The sequence below is a fragment of the Lactuca saligna genome, chromosome 3 (genome assembly GCF_052625555.1).
Source record: "Lactuca saligna cultivar CGN05327 chromosome 3, ASM5262555v1, whole genome shotgun sequence".
NCBI lineage: Eukaryota > Viridiplantae > Streptophyta > Magnoliopsida > Asterales > Asteraceae > Lactuca > Lactuca saligna.
In genome coordinates this window covers 214865389-214872465 of record NC_136419.1, presented here as the reverse complement: position 1 = coordinate 214872465, position 7077 = coordinate 214865389, and positions in this window count along the sequence as shown.

Sequence of the window (7077 nt, the reverse complement as noted above, 5' to 3'; positions counted from 1 at the left end):
AATTTTTGAGCATTTATTTCAATAAAAATTGAAATAAATAGTAAACAGTTTCCAAAATTACCCAAACTTTTTATTTAATTGTTATTATACATAAATAGGCTGGGAAAAATATAAAATATATTTTTCAGTGGTTATTTGTATTTTTCCTTGTTTTATTTCTTTAAATAGTCATTAATTAAAGAAATATTATTAAACAGTTAAAATAAATTACCATAAATTTTTGTAACATCATTTACAGTATAAATATCTTGGGAAAAATATCAAAAGTGGTTTTCATAATGTATAAACTGGTTTTGGGTATTTATGTATATTTAAGTGAATTTTAGTGCAATTAACTTTAGAAAATAAGGGAAAAATAGTTTACAGTGGAGAAAAATATTCAAAATTTTTATGTAACCTCCTACTATATAATATGATATCCTGGCAAATTTTCATGAATTTTGGATAATCAGAACTATTTTTCCCATTTTTAAGCCATTATAATTACCAAAAATTGGGAAAAATAGCTAGACATGATGAAAAATCTTGAAATTATTTTCTTGAGTCACCCATCACAAGTAAGGTATGCGAAAATTGTTAGATAAAATTTTCACATCCTAAAAAGTGGTTTTGTAATTTATCATGTCCTAAATAAAAGAAAATTAGAAATCATATGAAACAGTAACAAAAATTGCTGAAATTTGGTGAGGGGTCATTATTCCCCATAAGTATCATCCATGAATTTATTTAGGATTTATTGACCTCTGGAAGTATTTTATATGATTTATGCCCTTGGTTTTAGCAATAATTCTAATAAATCAAATAAATAACAAAAGCTCTTGAAATTTTCCAGATTATCTCATGCATGCAAGGGCTTTCAAAAGTAAAAATTTTAAGAATGTATTCAGAAGAGAAATGAGGGTAATGATTCCAAACAATTTAAGAAAAGTTGCATGCAATAATGCATGAAGTGTAGATGTGGCTGAGGTTCATGAATTTTTGTAGCCCATTCAGTGAGGTTTTAAGCCACGAAATTTCAACCATAACTCACTAGATATGTTAAGTTTCTAAGGTATTTTTCCTAAGATTTATGGTTGGGTTTAAGACCATTGTTTAAGCAAGATAAAAATAGTGATCACAGAAAAAGAGCTGTATGCGCAACCTTTTTGTAAAATCTGCCAAAAATCGGAAATTTAATATTTTAAAGTAAGACCAGTTGGGTTTGAAAGTTAACTCGTGGAACTAACCAATACAAAAAGAATATCATGATTTGGTTAAAAAATGACTGATTTATGACTGTTCAAAGTCGAACAAAATAATCTGGCAGATTGCATGTTTGCTTGTGTGCATTTTTAGGGTATTTCAATAAGAACATCATGCATGTCCTTGGTAAGGCCCGATTTCTAACACATGCATGGAATGAATGAGCATCCAAGATGTACTAGAAATGGTTTAATGCTTTCGTTCATGCATGAACACACAAGAAATGGAGAAGAACATGAAATATTATGTTTTGATGTCACATGATCATATGTGCTTCTTTTCCACTCCTTGCATGGGTTTGATCCCGGATTTTCACCATCTTTAACACATGCATTGTGTTATGGTGAGAATCTACAAACCACAAGGGGAGAATAAAGATTTCTAGCCATGGAAAGGCATAGAATCCGAAAAGTAGAGAAGACTAAGAAGAAAAAGAGGTTTAACCATGAAACTATGGAAGAAGATGTTGTTGTTTACCTTGGTTTTGATCTTGAGAGAAGTAAGAACACTTCAAGGGATTCAAAATCTGGAAATTTTGCAGAGGATTGAGAGGATTTTCGTGAGTTTAGAGAGAAGGAAGAAGAGAGTGAAGTGAGAGAGTGAAGTGGAAGAGGTGGAGTAAGGGTTTAGGCTTGATGATTGTGTTTTGGGGAAGAGAGAGGGCATGGGGAGAGGTGATGGCCGGTTTTTGCATGCCTTTTGGCCTCCTCTCTCCTAAATTTTAAACTTTATAAACTTCCCTCCCATATTTTATATAAAAACATTCATTTTTATAAAATGTTTATTAAGCAATTTGATTTATTTAAAAATCTTGTTTTCAACAAATAATTTATGATTAATACTTGTAATTTATATTTCTAGTTCATTGGTATAATCCATAATTTGATTAATATAATTTGATACTAGGAAGTTTATAGCCAAATTTTATAAAGTTTTTAAGCTTTATATTTTATAACTTTGGATTTTTGGCTCTTTAGGGTTTTTGGAACATTGTTTGGTATTCAACAACATGTTGAAGTATAATTAGAGTGTTTTAATTTATTTTTAGAGTTTTATACCCTATTTCAATTATAACAAAGTTTGAAGCTTATTCTAATTATAGTATTGGCATTTCCTATTGTAGCTAAGCAACTTACTAGAATTGTAAGTATCAAGTATATTAGTCCTAGACCTTAGTTGGATCCTAGTTTATGCAAGATTTTTGACCTAATTTATACTACTAGGTCATGGCATGTTGTGCATGAATGGTTATTATAAAGATGCATGAGTCCAAGAATGACCTGAATTGACAGTTGTCACAATTATTCACACCTTGTTTGTGATCTTCGGCATCCCTGTCACAAACTTGAAGGGCACAATCGATATTTCAACATGCCATTGACAAGTTCAATGAATCTCAAAGGATATATGAATTTCAATCCATTTAAAACTTAATTATCAATTTTTTTTCATGGTGGAAATTGGGAAATTGTCATTTACCTACCTTCAAATATTTTGGAATAGGATTACAACATCCCTCTTCCGAATTATAAAATATTATGTTAGGTTCTAGCCTTAATATTTCATTTGGGTTTTATATTAAGGTCTTAAATCAACTAACTTGAATTTCTCCCATTATAGATGTATAGTTCAGACAACTACAGTCTTCCAGAATCATTTGAAAAAAAAACCTTCTTTATAAAGATGATTTTCTACCCGGTGATCAAGGTGAAAGATTAATCCCTTCTTCGTTCTGTAGTGGAACTTCACTTCCTCCACCTACTTCAGTAATTCTCCCTAACCCACAAGTTCTAGGTCACTCAAAGCCGTATTAGCAGGAAGGAAAGTTTGTATGTGCTCATGTCGTGGAGATGAAGTTACATATTGGCAAGTTGGGAGAGTTGGGATTCGATGTCTCAAAGGAAGTTGACTATTTACTTGGTTCTTTAGTCACTCCCTAGCTCATATAGCGGGTTCTTTAAGGACTACTATATGGGAGATCACAACCTGACCCTTATTGATCTAACATATTTGCTTGTTGCTGCTGAATCAACAATGATTTGGCGTACTGGTAAAGCAAATTTGATTGGAAGATCTACTCCCCAAACTTCCATGGACATTGATTATGGAAAAATTGAAAATCTAGAAAGTCTTCTCTTCCCAGTGGAAAGGGACCAGCCATAGTCAACCCAGTTGATCAAATGGTAAAGAGAAGGATTATGTCTGAGATTTTCCCATGTGCCAAAGAGTCCATATGTTTCTATTGCCAAAAGAAGGGGCATTTGTTGCGAAGCTGCCATATTTACCTAAAAGATCCAAGGATGGTAAAGTCAGAATATTTGACACTGCTTCAGGTAAAATCCATTATCTAACTCTATTAAGTTCCTATTGGGAGATTCTTAATACATGATGTAATGTAATTACATTTTGATGTTTTGAAGAATCAAAGAAATTAAACGAAACTTAAAGCAAGAGTAAGTTGATTCTGATTGTGAAGAGATGGATTTTGATCGCATGATTCGATGATCAGGATTTTGGCTGCTGCTTAAGAGTCATGATAGATTGCTTAGGAATAGATAACAAAATTGTTTGCATATGTATTTGCATTGTAAGGATAAATTTTCTGCAATTTTTATAAATAAAGGAAATTTTGAAATTTATCTTGTTTTTAAAATTTCCTTACAATGGTATTTGTGAAAAATGGTTTCTTATATGTTTCCATTGATAACAATTTTGGAAAATGGATTTGATTCTTTCGTTTGTGGTAATGTCAAAATTTACCAAATAAGGAAAGATTCTCATCACCCAAGTTTCAGTTGGATAGAAACTTGGAATCATGCAACTTGTATTGTGTGATGAATGAGAACCTTTCTCTTGGTAAATTAAGACTAATTCCTTGTTCACATGTATATATGAGTCAAGTAAAGGACTACGGGATCGGGTACACTTGGTCGTATGTTGGTCAGTTCCACCACAAAGATCGATAAGATTATTCGTCATGATTTACTAAAGTTTAGTAAACATGGTTATGCTTACAAGTTTAAGTATACTTCTGAAACATTGGAAAAGGTGCAATGTATGGCAGAACGAATGAGAAGAATCAAATTAGGCAGAAAGGTAAAAGTTTCTCCAATATGAAAAGATGGGAGAGTACTTTAGTATAGTGTTTTATGATCATCTTAATAATTATGGATAACCATATCACAATTCATCCTCTAAGGATATCTTAGTGCATTTGTATGGCTAAGAAGACGAATCGTGACATAACTTAAGTCTTAGAGTCATACTCCAAGATTGTGATTAGAGTGACATAACTTAAGAAGGTTCATAACACTCATCAAATGTAGAGTTGAATGTTTTCTACTCTTGTAGATTTGAAATTGGTAAGTTGTGATGTCTTGGATAAGACAAAGACCAACTATGGCCAATCGTGTGAAGTGTTAGTCTTGATTAGAATCGACACTAACTCTTGAATATTTGTTTGTCAAGTAATGTTCCTTGAGAAAGTGAATCTTATATGTCAAGAAGTCAGTAAGAGTCTTAAAGATCTTGAAAATTTCAAGAACTAATCTAAAGTAAACCTATTGTTAAACACTAGCACACGACTTGAGGTTGGTAACCTACTGTGTTGGCATATTCTTGTTTCTATGCTGATTCCAGTTAAAAGTTGACTATGCATGTGAGTTGTATGAGTTCTCGAATAGTTTGCATAAGGCAAAGCACATGGATCCATGAAAGTTTAATTTATCAGTATGGGTGAGCTGCTTAACAACTTGGAAGCAATGGTAGGCCCTTGTGCTGTCAAGTGCCAAGAAATAAAGATTGAACAAGTTCAATCCATATGAGTTTTGATTTGTCACCAACCTTTTCTTTTGATTATGGTTGGGCAAATTCACATGGATAGGAACAGATACATCATAAATTTAAGTGTCATAAGATTTCTCTCCGATTCATCAAAAATGATGGTGAGGAAACACTTTCACTAAGTAGATATTAAGGAGATAGCAGTTGTGAACCTCTCCCAAGTCATCGCTGTAAGATCAATAAGGGTGAGATCCTCCGTCACAAAATTGCACCATCCTTCGCCCCCAAGTGAAGCTGGTTCAGCGCGAACCGTACTATCAAATGCTCCGGACACGAGCAGGTATAGAAACATCCCTCAATATCAGAAATCCATCTCATCGAAGCGATAAAATCCTGCTTCCCATCAAAATCTGGTGGCTTCGTGTTGCCGAACTCCGAAAAACACAACGAGTCACCCTGCTGAGGTCTAGCAGCATCCATAGCCGCAGTAGCTGCAGCGGCTGCAGCCTTAGTAACCGCAGTGTATCTCTTGTCAAACGTATCGATCAATGTGGTCTTGATAGACCTAAACATCTCCAGTATCTCTACTCGGATGGCTACAACCACCTCATCATGGATCATCTGACGAAGCTCCTCATCACTTACGCCGCTAGTCTCTGGTCTATGGCGTGTCCCAACCATGATGTCTCTGAAATACAACATAAAAATATCAGAGACTTGATCGAGTATGCACGCACTCGATAACCCATCCCTACTCGTTCCTTAGTACTCTAAGGATTCTTACTTGGACTGCGCACTGATCCGGTGTTTTCAGTAGTACGGGCCCTATACTACCGTCCACACTGCATCAGTATTCACACTAAGTCCTCCTCCTAGGATCCCAGATCACAAGTACTCTATTTCTCGCTAAGCACCGGCTACCCTTCGGTAGCCCCCTCATAAGTTCCTCACTACTACCTACTCACTCTCAAGCATCTCATAACAACAATAATCTCCAATACTAAGGAATCACAAATCAGGCCACTCTAGTCCTAATATAAATACCTAGCCTACTCTAGCATACATACCATATCATGTCATATCTCATAACACGTAACGTAAGGGTATTTTGGGAAATCAACGTTCGGGCGCTGACTGATCGTAGACACTGCTTCTTTCTGCTTTCTCAAATTCTTTTACCTTTTAGAAAAATTGTTTCTTGCATGAAAACTTTCTCAAATCCTCAGTTTGAGTTCAGATACGCCCAAAGGTGCATACGAATCCCTCAAACCAAGGCTCTGATACCAATCTGTAACAACATAAATTTTCAAAAAAAAAATTCATTTTTAAAACATACTTCCATTCATAAGATATCATAAAAATCTATTGTATCACATGTTATCATAAATAAACAAATACCAAGATCTCAAATACATAAATCCTCTCAGTGTGTACGGATCATGTTGGTGCCTTCCCACGGTCCTCGCTAGTACCTGAAACACATATCACATAAAACAGTAAGCATATATGCTTAGTGAGTTCCCCGAAATACCACATATGCACATATGCCACTCAAGGCTATAAGACCTTCTGGTCACTGTTTCTCAGAGGACTTCCATCCCACAACCCTGGTAGACCTTCCAGTCCTACCCGTAATGGCCTTTCGGTCCATATCATAATGACCTTATGGTCCGTTGCATACTTCTCATAACATAACATAGAACATACATATCAAGTAACAACATACATCACATATTCCTCATAGCACATAAGACCTTTTGGTCACACCTATTACTACTCTAGGTAAAGTATAGTGAGAAAACTCACCTCGTACGATATTAGATAGCCTCCCGTTCTCAAATACCTAATCTAGCCTCCTCATATCATCAAGATAACATCCGTAATCAATACTTATTCTTGTCCTTAATTCTAAGGAGTTGGTAGAAGACCATCCTACCCCTCCTTGACCTCTCTTCTAGAATCAGTTGACCAGAACCCTAAGGTCAACTAAATTCAACTCAAGTCCACGGTCAAACTTTGAACAAACTCATCGAGTGCACTCGTGTGACTCAC